General features: G+C 30.4%; 1 protein-coding gene and 1 long non-coding RNA gene across 6 annotated transcripts in view; one reads left to right on the top strand and one right to left on the bottom strand.

Annotated features, from left to right (window-relative positions):
- The window catches only part of Ypel (Yippee-like), a 155481-nt gene that overhangs the window by 42638 nt on the left and 88293 nt on the right, over positions 1 to 24550 (top strand). The gene's annotated exons all lie outside the window — the stretch shown is intronic.
- LOC148235911 (uncharacterized) lies at positions 1178 to 4739 on the bottom strand. Its single transcript, XR_015809267.1, has 3 exons — positions 2594 to 4739; positions 1957 to 2555; positions 1178 to 1814 (listed from the first exon to the last, which is right to left on the bottom strand). It is a non-coding gene; the product is annotated as an uncharacterized LOC148235911 (long non-coding RNA).

Raw genomic sequence — 24550 nt, 5'->3', positions numbered from 1 at the left:
CAATTTATACAATGATATGTACAACAAAAGTGCTTAGTGCGCGAATTCATAAGTATTATTTATAGGCGTGCGCTCCGAAGATCGTAAATAAATGTTGTTATAATGCTGGGAAATTTCTTGGGTGTTCAAAATGACGATTTAACTTTTGTTTTGTTTGGCTAGGCACAAAAGCAAAAAAAAAACAATCGCAAGCTGCAGTGATGTATTATTAGAGTTAAAAGTTATTGTTTTAATTTGCAAGATGAATTAATAACTAAGTACATATCAATTCAATAAATCATGCGTCGATTAATTTAAATTCTTTCAATCATGTTTTTCCTGTGTTCATAAATACGCAACATTTCCAATCCAGTTATATAAGCGATCGCCCACGTGCGTCAAAATATCAAAACGTTTCTCTCTCGATCATACGAAAATATACAAAAAAATATTCGAATCCTAGCCAATTTCATCATGAATTGACGTTTTTTATATTATTCTCACCGATCGACTGAAACTTGCAGTTAAAGATATTGCTATAATATATTATATATCATCAAATGTACTTTAAATTTATTTATAAGTAGATGTACTCATTGGGACAAGTTTGCTTGAATGTCACCTTAAATCAATCATTGATCTTTCGTTTTTTGCAGATTAATTAAAATAACTTTTAGCGGTCATAATTTAGATCTCACTTCTTTAGGAAAGAATTAGATTAACTTTAACGAGCGACCATTTGAAACGTAATGAACCGTTTGTAACAAATTATCGCAATTTGTTTGGCGGTGATTCTTAACATTTGTATCTATCAGGTTCAACTAATTGGTGTCGCAGAAAATGCATATAAAATATTGACTACTCTATAATTTGCTTTTTAGATTTAATAAATACATGTTAAATATAGTCGGTGATTCAGTACTTATTATGCAGGAAAAATGAGCGTGCGAAGAAGAACATTCGGGAAAAGTTTGGTTTAATTATAGGAATTGTTTAAAATGAAATGCCACAGCTAATTATTAAATTAATAGTAGGCTAATAATAGGTTAAAAGATGGTAGTACACGATTCATGATATTATATTTTTTATTGGTTTGATCTGAAATGGTGCCGTGAGATTGCGATTCTGTGACCGTCCGGTCATGATTGGTCTAACGATGACCGGTTGGTTACCTTTTGGCACCGGTGTAGTCTTCCAAGTTCCACGAAGAGTTCGCGCCGGTCACAACGGAGATGAATCAGCTCAAACAAAGGAGTCCCCGTGGCGCCGTTAACGAGGAAAAAGAGTCGGCGAGACATTGGTTTAAATTGAATCAAATTCGCACAAAGAACGGAAGGTTGGCCACATTAAATTAGAAAATAATCGATTCTGGGAATCGAATGTAGCGAAGTTGGTCCTTGGTAGCCAGTTCTAGGACTTTTATATGTATATAATATAAGGATAGTTCGTAATGCGGGCGTTGTTTGCGGTTTCGCTTCATTAATAATGAATGCTATAACATTTTATAACAATGCGATCATGCGTTACCGTTTGGACTAGATTCGTATGAAAGGTCAGAAAGTTTTTAACCTCAAGGTTAGTTTTTAACCTAAAAGCTTACGTGTAATATATTTCATCCCATTTAACGTGGAGCTTAAATTTCACAGTAGGAAAGAGTGGAAAATGTTCATTGGTAACACCTGAGGGAAATTTCATGTTAAATGGGCTGGCAAAATCATATTTATTGCAATATCAATCATAAACATTACTAATAAACTTGCCTAACAAAAACACGTAATTTAATATAATGAAGTACTGCTACAACAATTAAAATATTGAGCAATAAATTAATGTTACTTATTGCGTGAAATAGGCATAAAATTTCATAAAAGCCCGTTGCTCCATTCACGAAATAGGCAAATTATCTGCCGAATACACGCATTAAGCCAGTGAGATAGTAGTAGTCTGATGTCATTTTTGGCAGTTGCGAAACGTCACGTTTATTAAAGGGGCCATTTTTTTTTGCTCTTGTAAACTGTATACATTGCCGTTATAAATAGTGGTCCATGTATTTATACTTTATCTGGTCGTGTAACTAATATTAGGAGATTGGCAGATATTTTGTAATTCAATGAAATTAAAAAATATTATTAATTATTAAGCAGCAAGCGAGCGTTGGTCAAAACAGTGAATACCCCATGAATAACTCTGCAACGAATCATAGAGTGTTCATTGTTCTGAACAAGCTAACTTGTCCAATATACCTAATAATAGATTTTGTACGTATTTATAATTATAGACATATTACTGTGGTTAATTATTAATTTATTTTCATATAATAAAATTAATTTTGTTTCAGTTACGAAAAATAGAATCAGAGCGCTATTATCTGCTTTATTTAATGCACAAAATAATCAAAACAATTCCTGTCCAATTCGCGCATTCGGCAGATAATTGCCTAATTCATGAACAAAGCAACGGGCTTGCACTTTTCGTGAATTAGGTATTTCTTTACCCATTTTACGCAATAAGCGATTTCACTGATTCGGTGTAACCTCGAGGAAAAGTCGGCGGTTTTATTTCTTATGCGTGTAACCCTAAGATGGGAAAGCTGTCTTACTGGAGCTCGAAGGACCATAAATAATACACTTAAAATTGTTGTATTTTGTCCGTGCAGTGCGGAAGCCAGTAGTACAATGACAACCGGCGGGAGTTTTCCGTTCAGGTTGGGCCAAACATCTCTTTGCCATGATCCAAACAAATATATCGTTCAAAGTCAAAGTGGCTGATTTCCTCTGGGTTTTTAAGTCAGAAGCGAAGTGCTAGTTCAAGTGATACTAAATAAGTTCTGATTAAAGTGAAAGTATTGTTGTTTTTTAAAGTGCATTTTCTTTCATTATTTGTGCCAGCATGATATATCCCGTTTTAACGTTCATTGTATTTGGCACAGCTGATGTTCTATTTCTTTGAAAATACAATAGAAAAAATACTATTTTTTATTTAGGGATCTTATTATAAAACTGGATTCGAACTTATGATTCTAAAGCAAAATATATTTCGGTATTTAATGTATTTGCTTAAATTTAGGTTTAGTTTTGTCTTGATGGGTTAATTTTGTCTAGCGTGATATTTATACAGTATTGTTTAATTTATGGTGTGGCGACCGTTTGCTTTATAACGAAATTTTTTGGAAAAAAATTTCAAGCTGCTTTCGGTCAAAAAAATATATAAAATTCGTTGCCTTATCAATTGATAATTTGATTAGTCACACGTTTTTTAGTGTTTCCGAGTTCGCCAAACGCCAGGGATATAATTTGGATCGAAAGTATAGAGTTTGAAATATTTCCGTATAATTTCTGCAATAATAATAACGCGTCAGTTATTACGGTAATACCGTGTGGTCATAGCCATTTATACATTTATGATATTCTGTATGAGCTGAAGTTGCTTATTTATAGATATTTTTTATACCTTACATGTACTAATTAAACATCACGATATTCATTCGTGAGATTAGTAGAATATAAAAAAACCTAATCTGTAGGAATTATGATTATATAATAATCCCTAAATTTAATCTCCCAGACACGATAACATTTTTAAAACACAAAGGCTCGTATGGAATTTCCTAGGTCTTTTGGATATTAATTACCGACTAAATCAGTAGTGTCCAACCGAAATGGTTTACTGGGCCAAAACCAAAAATAAAAAAAAACACTGGATCGCACATTTATTTAAACAAAACATTTATAATACAGTAAAAAATAACCTTTATAATACAAAAAATAAAATCTAAAATAGAGTAATATTTTAATGTGCAATTTGTTTTTCAATTACACTATAATTTATATTTTTAATTGTCATGTGTCAATCTATTGCGACTCTATGATTTAATTATCTTTAATTTTGAGCAAAAAGATTCACACATATAAATTGTTCCAATTGCAGCTCTAATGCTCAACGCCAATTTTTTTAAATAAGGAAAACTATTTCTTATTAAACTTTCTCATTAGTCTGAAACATATATTCCAATAAGTTTACTCAATCCCATAAAATAAAAGTTTAGTTTGTATCGTATTATTTGTATAACGTTTCACATACACAATATCAGACGCGCACACAATATTTTTCTAGGGGCAGTCCAACCTAGAAAAATGATAAATGTAATATGAAAGATTTTTTCCATTACCCATCATTTTTTGCATTATCAAAATTTATTTCTGAAATCTGGTTTTCTTTCATCATTTGTCACTCGAAAAACTTTTTGTGATAGAATTAAATTGCTTTTAGATTCATATATTTTCTTTCTGTTTAAAATAATTATTAGAATTATAAATTAAACTTGTAGAAAAATATATATGGGAAGTATTTTAATAATGTATGAAAATAAAGTTAACCTTTAATTTTTAATCAATTGTCACATAAAAACCTTATGTATTGGAGAAAAACCATATTTTAAATTAACCTTGAGAATATTTTTAGATTCATACATTTTTTCTTGTGTGTAAAATATTTTCTAAAAAGAGTTAATATTTTACATGAAAAAATATTCTATGTAAAATAGTAACTCTCTTTACATAACATATTATAATATTTTACATAAAAAAAACCTTTTATGCTAGAAAAAACTGAATACATATTCGGAATCAAAGTGAAAAGTACTTTTAGATTTACTTATTAATTATTCCACTGCAAAAATATTCGTTTGAATACACATGTCTTTTCAAAAATAATCTCACTTAAATTTCAATTATATTTAATCAGTCAATCCACAAAGAAAACTGTTTGATGTGTGATAAATAGAGCCAGGGATGTTTTTTCTGTAAATCGTGTTTTTAAATTAAGGTTACTTCAAATTTTGTTCAAAATTTCACTAAATATTTATTTTTAAAAACGAAATAAATACGAAAAATTCACAGAAATGATCGACAAACCGTTGGAAAGAGTTTGGGATTAAGCGACACCTAAATTTGGGATTTTATCTAATATATCATCCAGGAATGGGAAAGGGGAAGAGCCTGATGTCTCTTACAGTCCTCATAGGCGAAAAACACTGTTTTTGTCCAATACAGATCAGACTCTTTGGCGTATATAACGATAATTTTAAAATTGTATGCCTTTGACAACGAAGTTATTCTCTGGATGTACAATTTTATTTCTTTGTGAAAGTTGTTGAAAATTTTTTTGTTAAAATATGGTCTAACGGTGATTTGGAAATCTTTTATTTTAACCTATACCTTAAAGTCAATATTATAACCTTCATACTTTTCAGTCTGGAAATCGGTGACATCTATATTATTAGTTATAAACTATGATGTGTATTATAAGTTATAATCAATAGATGTCACTTCGCAGCTGGGGCCGGTTTTTAATAATATCGTATTTTTAAAAACAAAAATTTGAGTTTGCTGCAGTGGCTCGAACCCGCGGCTACTGGGTTATCAGTCAAGACTTGTACGGATATGCATGACTACTATTTTTGTTCTTTTAAGAAATTTTTAATAATTAATTTTAAACAATTACGAGTGATCCTGGCATTAATTTTAAATGATTTTTTTAAATTTATATATTTTATTGCTAATGTGTTTCACCTGTTAAATATCGGTCTCAGGGCCGCAATGGTAGCAAGCCTTTTTTTACATAAGTACATAAGTAGTATTTTAATTTAAGCTTTAAATTCAACTCTTTATTTTCGTACTCTATATATTGAAGTTATTACAACAGTTGTAATAACTTAAGATAATGTACATTTAAATATCCTTGCTGCATTCTAAGTTTGTATGTTTGTAATACACATATATAAGTCTACGCTGATTTTTGAAAAATTAAAAATCAAATGTTTGCTGTCGTGTTTTTATCTTGTATGTCTTATAACTAAAAATTCATATTTTTCTAATTACTTATTCAAATGAAACATTTTCTAAAGATTTATATTACATAGGCCATACAAAATTCCATTACAAAATCTTATCGAAAACATATGTGTATATATGTATTTAGTGAACGCTAAAAAAGAGCTGTTTTAGTACAACTAATATTGCCTTTATTTGCTCACTTATTAAGACAGACATAAATACAAATCGTTGAACCTCACAAAATTACAGGCGTATTTAAATTCATATTTCTCATATTGTGATAATAACGTGCAGTAAATTGTTGTCCTTGTCTCCTGTATTAGCATGGGGGCAGACAGTTAGACTTGCGGTGAATTCCACCAAAGGACCCTCGAAAGGGATCAACGACATTCGGTTCAGTCGTCGACCCACCGAGCAGGTTCCCACCTGACGTCTTACAATTTTTCCTACGCTTATATCGATATATTTACTCACACTTGCTTCAAGTAGACGTGTGACTTCTATGTGATGATCTGATGATTCATAGGCCAGATGTGCCACTTTGCCTGGGAGTGTTTGTTGATCGCTACGTTGAATCACCGCTCCTCACAAATGATTCAGAGAGTTTTCAAGTGTCGCATGTTTTTCCAAGGAAAATGTTATTTTTTCATTTCAGCAAAACCGGCTTTTCACAGTCAAACATGTGATTGTGTTGTTTAAAAAATCTATGGAGACGAATCTGACATTTGCAAATTCGACAGCCGTCGAGTTTTTGCGGTCATAAACGTTACGGTCATTAGCTGTGGATAACGAGAAAAACGTTCTTTATGTCTGGCATACTTTTCTCGTGTTTGAAATATTGTGTTATTTTTAGAAAATGTCCTAGAAAGTATAGCAAGTATTATTTCTACTATATTATTAGGTCGTGTCATGCATTTTTACAATTATTGTTTTACTCTTTTTTAAATATAATATAACATATAACAAAACCAATTAAAAAATAATAAACTATGTCTTAATCAAGGTAAAAAAATATTAGTAATTTTTATTTTATTTATTATTTCATTGTAATATTCATCAAAAGTAGTAAAAAGCCATATCCATATTAAATTTATGAAGCCTTGTTTAATATATTTTTTTTTATTGACTTCCACCACATCAGATTATATTAGTTATATATACATTAATCTAATTATATAAATATATACATATTTAAGTGTAGAAATTCTATTTTACTATAAAATTTAATAATATTATTTAACTTGAGAAGGTCGTGAATATGTAATTTCAAGTGTCAAATAAAATTTTTCTGACTGACAAATATTGCATTCGTTTATTGTATAGTATTGACCTTCACTGTTCGTGATATGTATGTAATATATGCAACTACCACGTGTAAGTTTTTAATTTATTTATCATATTATTATTATTACACACATAGTTCACCGGTTCAGGTAAACATTGATCAGTAAATATACGCATCAATCGAATTACTTGCAGTTACCATTCGTCTTATTTGAATAATTCGAATTATATATACACTGTTTCTTAACGCGTTTAAGTAATTATTTCATAAACGTGTGGGACATATGGTAATATGTATATTATTAATAATATAGAAAAGCTTTTACATCACTGATTCTCATTGACATCGCGACACGTTTTCACACATCAAAGCTATGACTTTCTATATTAATAACGACACACACACACAGGCGTCATACATTACTATTTCGCATTGTTATGTCGTTTAACTCTTTTCTGACATGTTTAGCAGTAGATACTATTTATTTTATCAATATATATTTATAAGTAATGTTTAATTTACGCAATTATATTATAAATATAATATATCAAAACGTGTTTCTAAATATATATGTAAATAATCTTAGAGACACGTTTATTGATGAATAAATGTGGAAGGGACTTGGATAGATTTGCATAAATATAATGCAAGTATATAATTGTAGGATCAAATTGATATTAAACATATTAGTGTATTTTAAATTAACTATAAATAAGATACTGTATTTTAAAAGGGAAGTTTAATGAAAGTCACTCTTTCTATAAATGTATAATTAATGAACGATTCGTATTTTTTAAAAGTATTTTGGTTTAATATTTAAATTTTTTATTTTATACATACCGTAGATCCTCAATAATACGGTAAATTGGGGACGTGCTATTTGGGAGCGTGTAGTTGGGAGATTAGAAAAAAAAATTTTTGCGCGTATGGTGAGATATCATCCCTTGGCTCGCTCACACATAAAGTGGGCACCTAAATAGCACGTTCAAAATTTACCGTGTTATTGGGGGGGGGGTCTAGAACCTATTATTGTTTTTTATTAGAATTAATCTTCACGATATTTATCCATGAGATCTGGTTAATTTAGGAAAATAATAATTATATAATTATCATTAATTCTTTTCTCCCAGACATGAAATAAATTAAAAAACACAAATGTTCATATATCACCGACTATACTACTGGTCTATCGTACTGTGCTTTAAATAATAGGTTGCGTATGTGGTTACTTGACTCTCTTGCCGTGACGGTGTAGAATAGGGGACGCAATCACGACGCTCGAAAGCCGACTTTGGCATTGTTGAAATTAAATTTCCATCCTTGATCTAACGTTACTTTATTTATGAGAATTAATAAGGAAATTACAAAAAATTAGGGACACAGTCACGATTCTCTAGAGTAGCGGTCGCCAACCTTTCGGATCTCACGGACCACTGAACTCAAAATTTTGTATCCCGCGATTTTTTCATACAAGTAACATTCTAAATATGAAACGGTATTTGTTTATACAATACAAGCTATTTAAAAAAAAGATTCGTATATAATTAATGATTCAATGATTTTGATATTAAAAAAAATCAATATAAATAAACACATATTAATTACAAAAAATGCAAAAAAAAACATTTTAAATTTTATATTGCGTCATTGATGTTATTTTGCTTATAATTTATATATGTATGTGGAACGATTTGAATCAATGTGTTTTGATACAATTAGTTATTTTTGTTTATATGTGATATTTGTGCAAACAATTTAGTCACGTTCACGTAAAGTTGTATAGTTATGTTTAAAATCCTCTTCTGATTCTGCATTCTGGACGTCGATCTGGACCAGAGTTGACGTGAAGAGAGAAGCGGCGGCTTTCACGATTTCATATGTTGATGATCGGCGGCTTCTCTTGCTTTGAATTCGTATGAACCTTCGTGTATCTAAATTGGAGAACTGGTGTTTTTAAAAGCATGCCTCAAACCATATTTGTTGATTTGAGCGTTGTGTATCCGATTTTATACACATAGACAACCTGAGGAAGGTGTAGTGCTCACTTATATTTTACCGACACATTTTTTTATATCAGAGTACTGTCATTTACCATATGAGAAAACACGAATGCCTATTGTGATGCTTTTAGCTTATTCCGTCTATTGTCACGTACGGTTCGCACTGGCTGACAAAAAAATATAAATGCACTTATAGCGCTCTTACTGTGAGTACGCCAATTTCAATAAGAGCTTTTAAAATGGGTCTGCTTTGGATTTTTGGATGAACAGATAGACTCATTTTACGAATATTCGAATATTTATATAGTTGAAAATCGATTGAGAACCCTAATCTGGGTTACTTTTGTTCATCTCCGCGAATCAGAAAATTTATGATTAATGAAAACTTTTTTTTAATATTGTATAATGCGTTCCATAGAATTGATGTGGTAACACTTTTAGTATAGAGACAATATATTATACATTCGAATCTACCAATGGAACTTTAAATTATTATAAATTTAGTTTTATTTAAAAAAAAAATAAAAACCTAGTCAGACATTTTGCCATTCTATTTTGTCGCGCGACCATTTTCTTGTATCTCGACACTAAAGTAAAAACACAAATTCGATCTAGTGATTGAAAAATGTATTGTCGTTCAACGACAGGGACATATCGTCTGATCTGATAGAGACGGTTACCAGCGAAAACTAAATAAATAAAAGGATGTAATGTTGTATTCGTAGATAGGTAGTATTCTACTTATCTGCCTCTATCTTCCACAAAACCTCATCGCGTATATGAGCTCCTGCCGGTCGATAAGAGTTCATCGTCGTTGTCGGACGACGGAGAATATTATTACAATGTATAGAGACGGGTGATCAATATCTATCCTTATCTAACAAGAAAAATCTTCGCATATATGAGCTCATGCTCTCGGTGATCGACAAACGCAATGGCGTACCGCCTTTCGTCGTCTTGCTGCGGACAAGGAATGTTATTATTAGACTGAGAAAAAATAATAAAAATATGCCCTAGATGATGATTTTTTAACATATGTGTATACATACATAACGTGTTCACAATTTTAATACAAAACAAATTATAAAATAATTAAAAAATTGTAAAAAAAAATAATCATCTTGTGCTCATTATTATATTATATATTTATTTATTGTGATTCTTACAACACAATCGACACCTACATTTAATTTTATAATGAGACACCAGAATTAAATGATTCTGTAGATTATTTACATATGTAAACTGTAACTAATCTACAAAGTCGATTATAAACTTTATATCATTTCGTGCAATTTTATTTTGTACAAAGAATATGAAAAGCTCAAATTAATAGTGAATTTTCAGCGAATTCGTAGACCTTGCTTTGGCGAAATTTACGATCATCCATGAATTTCAATTTATAGCAATCTTCGGACTGCTTATTCAATCATATCCCTAAATTATTTTATTTCATTCAAGATTTGTACAAATTATGTATATTTTATGACTACTCGAAGCATTGTACCCATAAATTGATTCAGTTTGACATTCTAATTATGGATTATTTCAAATTTAAGCACCATTTGGACCTTAAAACATTTTCACTTTGAAATTCATCTAGTGTTTTTATTTTGACGTGACTTTGACCGCTCTTTCGCAAAAATTTTGACCCGTCTCTGTTGTCTTCTTTTCTCACACACAATAAATACGTAAATAGACGCTTTGACTTAATTGGTTCTTTACATTTTTCTCCTTTATACACTTATTCATAGGCAATCGCTTCAACCTGTCTTCCTTCCCACAGTCACTCGGCGCTCGTTCACCTTGTACGTTTTTTTAAATCATTATTTAATTCGCATTACAGTTACCTGATTACTTGTCATAACTGTACATACGAAGCTGACTTCCTTTTTGCTTCAGACGCATATGGGTCTCGAGCCGTTTTCTTCCTCTGTATTAAACGCGTTTTTTCTTCAATCGCACTATACTGGTAGCTGACACGTGCTCTGAATGTTTCATAATATTTTCATAAAAACAAAGAAACGTCACTTATTGCGTTTTGTTTATACGATTAGCATACAACACACGCGAGCCGCGAGTTTGCTGATTCGTAAATTCGCGACACGACCTTGGGTCTTTATCACCATGTTTTTTTGCATTGATATAGCGCAAATAAATATAATTAGTATTGCATAATTGATAATTGTGCCTGTTGTGGAGATGATATAATAATTTAATATTACACGACTTGGATCTAAGTTAAGGTCTTAATTAAACGCGTAATTTGATCGAAGGTTATGCATATAACGTATGTTTTTTATGAACACGAATACACAAATGTTTTTGTAAATATATGTAAAGAGCTTAAGAACCACCCGGGAGATATTTGCATACAAACATAGACTACGTTATCCATTGCGTGCGCCACTGCCGTTACCAGTACTAGGGTCCTACGAGTCCAACCCTTATGGGCGGGCATCCAGCTCTTGACGGCCGGGTGAGCGGGTTCCCCACCCTCGTAGTGCTAAATATGTTATTGGAGTTTCATTAGTGTTTCTCCCGAGCGCTCGGGGAGACGTGCTCTCGTTGGCTGTCCTGCATTGCTTTGCATCGCTAACATTGCGTATCATCCCAGTAACAACACCACCCTACAGATCTTCGAGGGGTGTAAATGCTGCACCAGTCGCTTGACCCTGCTTGCGTTACTCTGCTATGCTTTGTTCGTCATCAGTAGTGCCTCGCGCGCTGCAAACATAGACAAACAGAATTTCGTCTGCTACATTCAACATCATAATTGCATCATCTTTGAATAAAAAACCTTTCGGCAGGGACGTCATTTACCCTTCCTTAAATTCACGTCAAAAGCAATAAAATCTTGTCGGCTCCGTTACAGTGGGAACGCTCGGTCTCTATAATTCACTAATTACGTGACTTTTTATGAAAATTAATTTATAACTTGACTTTAATTAGTCAATTATACAGTTAAAAATAAAATTAAAGATTTAATCCTAAAGGTAAATATAGATGTAGCATAGAATGAATATAATAATAAATATTTATTTATTTATTATTTTTATTATATTCAGTCAAAAGTCATTATGTGATTTTTTATGAAAATTAATTCTGCACTTAAATGTTTAACTTTCATATTCACAAATTAATATTAACAACTAGCTTGGTAACATATATTTTAATACTACATAAATAATCATATAAATTGATCATTTCTGTACCCGTTTTTAGGTTTTTCGGCAAAACATATATTAGGCGGTCAGGAAAAGATAACAGTGATTCCGACTACACGCTTTTTGGCCGTTGAACTTTTTTCTTGACCTTAACCGTCATACTTACATACTTGGCCGTAACAACTAACTTAATGGATAATATTATAACACAACATACTAATTATTACACAGTTAATCGTACATGTATATGTAAATGAAATACCAAAAAAAACCCTACACAACCATATTTTTCTCGTGAAAATATTGAAAAACTTTTTAATGAATCATACATAACTTTATTTATAAAATATTCCAAAAAAATGCGCTTCGCCGTCCAGTACACCTTAATTTTTTTTCTATTACAAAATAAATGGTCGGACTGATACTGGATTAATAATCCAGAGTAATGGGTTCAATTCCCCACAGCGAAATATAAATTTTATTTATAATAATAAAAATATTATTTAAAGTATTACTAGTTGTTATGTGTTAGTTAATTATTACATCTTAATGCTACAATGAAAGCAATTTATGGTTAAATATATAAACCATCCTCACTGCGTGACTAAATAAACCTTATTAATAATAATTATCATCAATTTGAAAACCACGCTCGATACTAATACAAAAAATTATCGTCGTTTTTCGTAGAGCAATAATTTGATTATTTTTTTGTAGTATTGCCGAATTACTTAGGAAATAGCTTAAATTCATTGATTCAATACCGATATGAAAGCCCTGAATCTATCTTCATATACATATATTGGAAGCCTTATTTTCTATGTTCTCTATATGCTGATGCAATCTATAATATAATACATACAATACGCTTGAAATTAAACACCAAAATCAGCTATATAATTACATAAGCACATTACTACTTATTTTATAATCAATAAACATATTTCTACGTATATTCTGTCTAATTTTTCTGTTGCTTTGATTCAGTATATTATATAATTACTAATTATAATACGCATCGGACGTTTTCATTATGTGGTCGATAATAATAATTAAAGCAGTCGCCTGAAATTATACATAAATCCAAATGCTTTGAAACTAAATATACTTAGTTTAATTATTATGGTAATATATGTAATCTTCACAGTCAATGAATTGAAATACATATGAGTTTTTTGGACGTCCAATTATCACGATAATCGTGATTCATCACGTATAAATCACTGCTGTAGTAAATATTAACCAGCTCCTAAATGCATGAATAATGGAAAAGTTGGGTACGAAGTCTGTCAAGAAAAAACACAATAAAGAATAATATTTTTCCAATATACGTCGTCTCTCGTAAGGTTTACGTTGTGCATGCGAATTTCAGGATTCATTAGCAATTTAAATTACAGGCTTCATTAGCAATTATTTTAACCCTTAATGGCTTAGGCATTGTTCACTATTTTTTTATTAATGTCATAGCAGCTTCACTAACTATTTTTTTAGTAATATTGAGAAGCATGCTTCATCACCACCCACACGTTATTAAGCGTTTACGTGTTTTATTCTGCCGAGAATTTCAGCTAATTCCACGAAAGCGTTTTGTTAAATTTTTCAGAACTACTTTAGTCGGTTGAGACTACAAATTTATTATACTATGTAATAAAATACTAAAACGTATATATTACTTATTTAATAAAAATATTTGAATGGAATATATTCTGATTTATGTAATAAATCATGTTGTTAATGTTAAAAATTGATTAACGGGAACAAAATCCTGAGAATTGTTATTTGTTTACTGAAATAAATAAACAATATAAAATAACTCATTCGTAAAAGCGCTTTTTACTTAACAATGACATAAACAGAACTTCTTATTACATATTTATTATTTACACTTGAAAGAAATTCATATAAGAAAAGCTATAAATTCAACAATGAGAAGCAATAATTTTTTCAAATATGAAAAAACTCAATCTATTGTGATAAAATACAAAGCATTATTGCGGTTGATTCGTATTTATTTACAAAATTTACAAATCTTTTATATATGTATGTATATATATATAGTATATAAATGTTGAATTTGTTAAATTCTTTATCTATGTTTATTAAAAGAAATTTGTATTTGAAATGTTAGCGATTCATTATCAAAAATATACTTGCACATATTTGTGTTTGTGAATAATTAAACTTTAATCTTTGTAGACAGTTTTTTTTGTATTTGTGTGTGTGTGTGTTTCAAGTGAAACTGTCTGGAGCATTTTTTTTTATTACAAATTACCTTATGAAGAAATAAAACACGGTGACTCAGATTCAGCTGCGTATTTTCTTGTTATCTTATTTTATAGTCTGTAGCGTTTTTAATTTAGTTAACTCAAACGTATATTTTATATATCTATAAACTATAACGTTTATGCTACTCTCAATTCTTATAAAAATGTTTTCATTATTTAAAGTTAAAATTTCAGTCGATCTAAGAGAGCTAAAATATACGATAGTAGTATTACAATGATCTCAAATAAGTATATTAAATTTAATTAGTAATTAATTTAAACCAAAGGATACTATATTTATCAAAATTATATACAGATACTTCTCATTTAACGACCGAGCTTCGTTACAACAACTAGATCGTAAAGCGAATTGGTCGATATGTGAGGATTAGGGATTCCAATCCCGGGATCCCGGATCCCGGATCCCGGGATCCCGAACGATTTTCAATACCCGATGAGTCCCGGGATTATAAAACATAATCCCGATTTTTTTGGATTGATTGATTTATTAAGCACAATCGAATTATTATTTACAAAATCGTTATATTTCGTATACAAACTTGCGCGAGTTGCACGTGTCATCTGTGAATCTTTGAGGCTGTGAGTCTGAACGTGCTTTTTCAGCTGCAGGCTGCTTAGGAACCAAAATCAGATCAAGGCTAAATGATGAAACGCTTGATGCTTTGGTGTTACTTCGTGAGTTTTTTTCAAAAAAATTCTTTCCATTAATTGTGTCTATGAATGTACATATGTACATACATTGTCAAAAGTTCATTTTTTATTTTCTCAAATAAATAAATAAGACCTTATTTTTTTTATTTTTATTATATTATTTTCTATTTTAAATCCAAGACTAAAATTATACGTACTTTATACATTGTACGTTATAAAAAACGGATGTAAAAATATATTGTATTATTCATTTTAAATTATTTTTATCGATAAAATAACATGAAAATTATCCCGGGACTGGTCCCGGGATCCCGGGATCGACTAATTGCAATACCGAAATCCCGGGATCAAAATTTTGGCCCGGGATTGGAATCCCTAGTGAGGATCTATGAATAGGGATTAATAAAAATACAAGCAAAAAATATTAAAATAATTTAACAAAAAAATTCAAGTTTATTTCTAAAAAATACATGCAATGATGTCTCACTGATTTTGATTTCTCACTATTTAATTATTTGTTGATTGTGTTGACTTCGTTGTAACCATAGAGTTTGAAATGACTCAAAATTAACCGATCGTATTAAAATTAAGTTTTTTTTCATTTAAAATATTTTTTTATTAAGCCATGCTAATTAACATTTTTAATAAAGCTTCAAGTATTTGATTATAACATATTTTTTTATTCTCTAGAAGTAGGATTTTGGGTTTTAAGATTTTTTAAATATTCATGGTAAATTGGTGAAATATAATATAGCAAATCTGTCATATCTTCAACTTTTTTTCTGTAATTGCTCTGCTGGTAGAGTACACTGAAAGTAAGGAAATACTTTCGTGTATTTTTGTCTTCCTCTTTTTGGTGAAAGGTCTAAAATATGGAAGTCGGCATCATTATCTAAAGAAGTTTTATAAAACATCTTATGTGAGGCATTTAAAAAAAACGCATTCATTGTATTTTTAGCCAAGAGACAGATACACCGGCTGTTTGTTTGGTTCTTCTTGTTATTAATTATTCCAACTCGCAGAAATGTTAAAAGTAACTAAAACAAATTCTTACAAACAGAAACTTTTGAATTTAGTGTTTAAAAAATTTTCAAAACTCGCTTTTCTCGTCGGTCTTTCATCAGTTCTGGGACGTCTTTGTTTTATCGTTTGTTTATGGACTGAACTTTTTAAAATTCTTTTTTTTTTTTTAATTTTTCAGTTTCCAAAATAGTTTAAAACTCCATTTATTTTCTTCGTATTCAAAGAGATCCAAGCATTTTTTTGAACAGAAGCAATTATTTTTAAAAACTTAGCTTTAACAATTTTTGAAGTTTTTGAAATAAAAAAATGCTTACAGAGAAATCTTGTTGAGATTCATCAGAATATGAGAACTATCTTATTCGATTCCATTTTTTGACGTGTTAGCGGTATGTCTATACACCACATAAAAAATAAGTTTGTTAATATAGACACGTGCTAAATAGATATTTGCCATGGTCACAATCTGATGACATAATGGAAAATCGAATTCAGGTTTGCAAGTACAACAAACGATACAAGCACTGCGTCACGGAAGTTGACACGTGGCAAACTGACTTTGTCCATTATCAAAAAAAAGCATTAGCGAAACATCGTCGAACGTTGTAACAATACACTGCGTATAACGCTTTTCACATTCTTAAATTTTGCATCATATTATATTAATTGAAAACAGTGTGACACGAAATAATTAATAAACTCACCTTTTTCGACTTCTTGACTTGTACCACTTTCATAATTATGGGCTCATATGTGTTTTGCTGCGTAGCGCAAAACATTTAGATAATTCGCCATAAATTAGGTTTTTACGTAATAAGAAATCGTCAAGATGTGTTTGGTTTAAGATAAAGTTTTCAAGTTTCAGTAATAGAAAGATTATTTTCGCTTTTTAAACTGAAATATTGCTATGCAATATATTTAAAAAATTACTCTTTTATTTTACATTTAATAACAATTTAAATGGCAATTTGTTGTAAATTTTTTTTTTATATTTTTTATATGTAGTTCTGTTTTTCTTTCTGATTTTATTTGATAAATTCTCAAGGCATATTTGGTTTTATAAAATTGGTGTATTTAACAGCGCATGCATTTTTTTTATGAAATGACATATTTACATAAACGGTTTCCGATTTCTGAAATTCTTTAAATATTTTTTTACGATTTGTGTCCAAATGGTACGATTTATTCAGCCGATATACAATAAAAATGCAGGTGTCAGTATCTGGCGGCTGTGCGAGTGCTGCTCGTGGTGTAACCAAATGTTGTTTTTTATACTGATACTTGCATAAAGCTTGGATAAATGGGAGAGGCGGTTAATTCAGGACCAATAGCGTTATTGTTTAGTTCCGCCTCCAGTATATTCCTCGGTGAAAGCGTAGCTTACAGGTTGCCGTATATGGGCGACCTTCCTATAATGACAAAGGATAAGTTTAGCAAAAACAACATATTGTTTTAAGGCGTGTGTAAGCTCACAAGTGTTTTTTCGTGTCTAATAATGATTGGCCTTTGTGTTTTTGGATGTTCCTACATTATCATTGTTTGCGTTTTGTTAAGTGAATTAATTTGTCGCTTTAGCTTTTTAAAGGTACAGTGTTAGTCACCTTCAATTTGATAACCATTTTTTTAAATACGTGTAGAATACAGTAAACGAATGAATAAAGTTTTTAAGTACCAAATGAAATCACTAGCGGGATACTGATGTGTAACATTTCAGTAACTATTTAGTATAAAAACAATATTCTAATAATGGAGAAGTTCTTTGAATCACATATAAAATATTTGCACTATAAATTAGTTGGTAATTAATACCTGAAAGACCTGGGTTCGTTTCCTATATGTAGTGCTTTTCAATTTCTATCGTGTCTGTGAGATCCATATGAGTGATTATTATATAATTTTAAATAAGATCGATCACCACAGATTTTCTTAATCTTACTGGTGAATAATGTGATTAATAGTTAAACTAAATAAAATATTAATTACAAAATATGTCACTGATTTACCGACTTTTTTCTAACCGATGTCTGGTTTCATACTACTTTCTTAGTCAGTTGTTGATTGTGTTTATCCTGTTGTAACGTATTGGGTCTGTCATGATGCGACGGAAGATTTACAATAAACAAATGAAATTTAATAAATTAAAATATGACAAAATCCACACTTTGTCGACTGTTCTGGTATTACTTATTAATAATACGTTGCCATCAATTATTGCACTTAGTTTCCCAACCTTACCAATGCAGCACACTCTCAATAAGCCATCATTTATACGGCATACATGATAAATATAAAATTTATATTTTATATAAAAATTTTTCTCTTACTTTTTTATGTTGTAAAAGTTGTATTATTTTTTTTCACAGCTGTTTATTAGTGATGCTAGTGTTTTATTAAATTTAATATAAATTAATGTATTAATAAAATTAAAAATGGTTATAAAACAGCACTCTATAACTTATTTCCATGTATTTTTATATTACGCAATAAACTATTGAAGGCAAAACGATTACAATCACACTCGTTTGCTTTTATAGTTAAAGGTAAAAAGTATATATTTTTTATTATGGATAATAATTATTTATGTAGTTTTTGAATGATGTTGCCTAAGATATGTTTTAAAATAAACCTATCGATAATTAGTAGAGGACCAGTTGCGTGTCGAGTAGTCTTTGACTAACCCGGTTTTACCAAAAGTATTTCGACCAGAGAGTAACTGCAGTATATTTTTATTGTAATTTAGTTTATGGATTTAAATACGCAATACCCAGGACTCGAATTAACATTTCTGGGAATCAGGATATTCTCGGGAGTACAAGTTTATATATTCCGGTAGTGTAAAATTATCTAAATCCTTAACTTAACACGTGATAATCTGTTAGTATAGTGGATATGGCAAGTGTTTGGTTGCACATTGTCGTGCATAATAATTGGACCTTTTCGATTAACAAGTGAAAGAACAGACGTAGCAGTTATTGTTCCATTTTGTCATTTTTCTAACTTAATTTCAGCTGTAATGATTTCACTAGAATTTAAAAAAATGTTATGGATTAAATGATTTGCAAAAAGCTCTAAGATATGTTTTTAGTCCAAACTAATGAAGCGTTTTTGTTGTGCAAAAGAAGTGCAGCGATTTAATTTTAATCCAGTTCGTGCGGTACCCATCTGTCGAGCTTTCCATAATATTTTAATAAATATATAAGGTATCATTTGTAATTTTTATATTTCTTTAATGTGGGCGAAGGACCGAATGATGGATGTGACGGTATGGAAATTATATAGGTTAATAACTTTCGACTAGAAGTTTACCGCTCTACCGCGCGTTTGAGTCCATTTGCCTTTTCTTTGTCTTCCTACTTTAAAAATTAATGGCTTCTATTTTTATCTCGCGATTTTTTCTTTCATTTTTTAAGTAGAATATTTTTTTAATGTATGCGCATCGGATATGACCGTAACACCTGCCAGGCACTGGTCGTTCGCTTACTATTTTAATTGGACACATCCATGCCATCGCATTTAATAGGTCACGTGGTGAAAGCTGTGTAGGGGTTTGGGGCGACGTGGTCCGACACCCCTTTGCAATTGGGTCACCGCCGGGTTTCCCGTTCCAGCCGTATCCCAACATAGCAGTGAACTCAGCTCGTCCTAGATTCCTGAATACTTTTGGGAATCGACACTGTTGATTCTCGTGAAGGATTTTTAATATTAATAATTTATAGCGTAATTTAAGCTGAATTAAAAATGGGTACATAATCAAGAACTTTTTCAAGAATATCGAATATCAATGAATATTATGTTCCAGAATTTTTCAGGAGTTGTTTAATAAACAACCTTTATGAATAATAAATTATTTTTATAAATTTGATTTATTTAACATTTAAAATTACGTTATTAAATATCAGTATATTGATAATATAAACATTTTTAATTACGTAATCAAATCATAGTATATTGATAATATATAATACATTTTTTAAGGATAATGTAAATTTATGAAAAAAAATGTTCAATGTCTGACAAATAATTATTAAAATTTAAAGCTACTATTCTGGGTACATGATCAAGAATATTGAATATCAAATAATATTATGTTCCATAATTTTTCAGGAGTTTTTTTAATAAACAACCTTTATGAATAATGAATTATTTTGCATTAATTTGATTTATTTAACATTTTTAATTGCGTTATTAATAAAAAACAATTTGCTGATTTTAAAAGATTTGGGAATTACTATATTATTTATTAATGTCGGTGAAAGCTTACACGTAATATCTAATTAACTTTTACTTAATACTTGATCGTCTTAAATGGACAGGATGTACCTAAATTAAACGACAAGCTGATCCGCCTCGAATCTGATTTTCATGGGTAAGCGATGACGTTTATCATTTAACAACTGTTGCTGTGTTTCGTAAAGCAACATACTTGATTAGCAATTTTGTGTTTATGTAGTACTTGTGAAAAACATTGGACTACATTTTGCTTTGGACTAACATGTGTCATACTTTAGCAGTGTATTTATAATCACAATCACAATAAATTATGTAAATCATAATACAAAAAAAAATGGTTGCGCTAGATAATTGTTAATAGATGAATTCGGTCGAGCCTTGAAAGGCTTGGACAAATGGCCTGTCGTTATAGGCCAAATTGCATTTATAAGATTTGCAAATTGCATTTATTAAATGATCCCGGTCTTTTATTTTATAGCGTTTTTTACTTACATTTAATGACAACCTAGAATTAAGCTTCTGGACAAATTGACCTTAATCTATTAGAAACGTGATTCATGACATGCCAAATGCAGTACAATTTTGTGTGTTAGCTAATTTTTTAAGATTTTTTTCTTATGAATATTAATAGCCCATAAGTTTTAGATACAATAATAGTATATTGCTAATATGTAATATAGTGTGGCGACCACACACAGATGCCCACATTTGAAAGGGTCTTATCCTCAAAACTCGCGTTAATTTACTGTGACCAAAACAACCATCCATCAACAAGGAAACAAGGCAATAACGTAAAGGATAAAATCACACACAAAAGCCTTCGTTAATTTAGTACTACATCGTTCTTCCTTATATCCCCCTAAATAATTGGGGGGTGATCTAACGTTCCTTCCGGTTCTCGATACTATCCGGGTGGAACCAGACTCTTTTTTCTAATACAAATATAATCAGACCTTCTAGTGTATGTAAGAGAGTAACGATATATTTGAAATTAGTACATCGAAGATACTTCCTATTCAAGTATTTTTTTGTTTAAATATAGTCTAACAGTTTTGGTAAAAAAATACTTATATCAATAATCCCGTGTGTGAGTAGGGGCATTTTACCTGAATATATTAAGCCTAATCTATTTATATAAGTATATAAAATATAGAAAGGAGTAATGATAAGTATATCGAACAAAAAATCCGCATCTTAGTGGGGTGTACACTTATTCACTTATTAATAATGACGAAATGGATAGACCCCAAAGTGACTCTGTTAAAAGAAACGGAGTATAGAGGCAGTGACGTAGCTAGGTCTTTTGATACCCGTACATTTGTCCCCCCCCCCCACCTCATTACTTCCTAAAAATCTGTAGCTTAATGCATGTCTTCAATATGGCAAAACTTTTCGGGCCAGGCGGCCCCTTTTGACCCTACGCTACATACCCTTTACATAATGTGCAAAACAGTTTTCAAGTTTGATGAAATATGTTAATGGTTATCAGGCATATCATTAATTAAGCACGTGCACGACTCGAACAAACAATGGGGAACATGTGTTGTAACCGCGACTTTTACTGATTCTAAGAAACCGGCCAATTTCTTTTGTTTATTGTTTTTTATTGTTACACATTTTCAATTCAATTCGTGGATATATATTTTTAGCGCATTGAGTTAAAGAATCGAACTATATGAACGGTCTTGCCATCGCGATAATGCCGCCCACAAACAAGTACCGCCCGGAGCGGTATCCTCCTCCCCCCTAGCTACGTCACTGCTTTTAGGCCATGGCAACAGACTCAAAATTTTATTTATAAAAATGCGCCATTATAAAAAAATTACCCCAGCTACGAAGTGAATGTAATTCAAATAATTATCTAAGTACCTAAAATGAGCAATTTTTACGCCAATAAATTTTATTTATTTAATTGATAAGATTATATACTAGAAAGTACATTAATTAACCCTCTAAAGGTTGATAGCTCTATTATGATGCTGAGGAATTGAAATTCACAATAGATGCAACGATCATTTTTTGTTTTCTAGTGATTTGCATTTTCGCTCCAAGCAGCTTTAGTACCTAATTCGCCTTACCTTTACCATGATAATAAATAAGTCACAAGGTCAGCCGCTAAATGTGATAGGAATTTATTTATTAAAATTTCTATTCATAGCTATGGTCATAATCGGGAATTTATCCACCCACATAGTATGTGCCTAAATAAATGCCGAATTTTCCCATTATTCATAAATATTCTGTAATTTTATCAATGTTGCTATCTTTAAAAAAAACAATTATACCCTGAATGTGAAGTAAATTTTATTGTAATACATTATTTTTTTATTATGATAAAATATAATTTTTGAATAATTACATTATTAAAATTTCTTGACATGAGTAGAATTCGCATTATTTCTTGCCTTCTCATTTACAATGAGATACTCTTTAACAATTCTCGGAAGAAAATAGATTACACTCATCCTACATGTATTTTGGTTGATAGAACGTATTTAATTTGACTTGCGCAGTTAAGTAGAAGAACGACGCAAAATTTACACACTGCGAAGTTTCCGCGATTAGCGTCGAGAGCAATGTCGACGGTTTTATTTACTTAATCATTTAGTTATTATATTGCACTGTTTGTGTAACACACATGATGGATATGTGATAGTGCAACTATTTGATTACGCTATTATATGTTTAAACACAATCAATACTGATTATGCTTTATCATTTTTCAGTAGGAATTACGATTCAAACGGAAATTGGGGATTTGCATGCGTACTATTATATAAAGAGACAGAAGTGTCATTGGCACGTTTTAATTCGAACATTGATGCTTTATTGGGCGAAAATAATTTGAAAGACGCATTTTGTTATTTGCCAATTAGCAGCACAAAGAAACAATTTAAAGTTAGAAGACGAATAATTTCAACATAATTTACATCGTTACGGATAAAAAATATCACTTAAATTTGATTATAAATTGGATTAAGATGTGTTTCATCGCACAAAAGTGGTGTTCTATTTCAAGAAGACAATAGATCTATATATTTAGAACATTATGAAATAAAGCCCCAGAGATGTTGGATTTGTCTATACGTTTTACGATTTGTTTTGAATCAAATTTGGCTACTTTTCGTAAATTTCGGTCAAAATTGCTTCGCATAAACCATAAAATAAACCGACTTCATCAGCAATTGATTTTATAGTGATTTAGCGATTAGTATGTATTTAATTTTAAGGAGTCGGAACGTCTTCTATTTGCGTGCGACCTTGACTCTCGTGCGAAGGTTATATTATCGGGCTTGAAGGACCAGCGAAACACTTCAATCTTCTATTCCTTTTTACGTACTAATTAACCTAATGTCATTGGTTGGTTCAAGCATCTTAGTCATAATAAAAGTTTTGTTTGGCATGTCCAAAATAAATCAAAACACATATTATCACCAGTGAATGATATGCTAAGACCCCTCTCTTATCTTTTTTGTCATATTTGATGTATTCATGGCATTCTTGTAAACGTTTTACTATTCATACTAACATCTACTACTTCATTGCATTTTATTTCAGTATTAACGCAAACTCGTCAAGCGTGATAGAATGCGTCGTCAACGTCACAAATTACGCGTCTGATATCAATAAAAATTGACTCAAAAATCTCAATTAAAAATGTAAAAAGCGTGTAATCTTATATTTGATTATTTACACCTATGAATAGTTATTTTTAAAATCTTTATATAACTACTTTTAATATATTTATTGCTTTAATTTTAAATTTAATATAATGCGAATATGTCTGAAACGCATGGAAACATTTAGAAAATTTAGAAAAAAATAATACTTGTTCAGTGTTAACGTTGTTACTTGTTACAACAACAATGCGTGTCATGGTTTCATTGATAATTTACAATATAAATAAATAAATATTATGGTTGTAGATAAGCTTGCATTCTTCCCGCGAATAATACCATAGGGATCAACATCTGTTTAATTAGTGGTTATATATCATTGATAATTTATTATCAACATAGGTCATAAATTAATCATATTTACGTGTAACGTAACAATGGAAACGTGTCTTTTTTATATACATAAATATGAATATAATATA

Source organism: Plectrocnemia conspersa, unplaced genomic scaffold, assembly GCF_051122295.1.
Source record: "Plectrocnemia conspersa isolate PC_06_02 unplaced genomic scaffold, ASM5112229v1 ptg000004l, whole genome shotgun sequence".
NCBI classification, from domain to species: domain Eukaryota; kingdom Metazoa; phylum Arthropoda; class Insecta; order Trichoptera; family Polycentropodidae; genus Plectrocnemia; species Plectrocnemia conspersa.
This window is presented reverse-complemented; position numbering and strand designations above follow the sequence as displayed.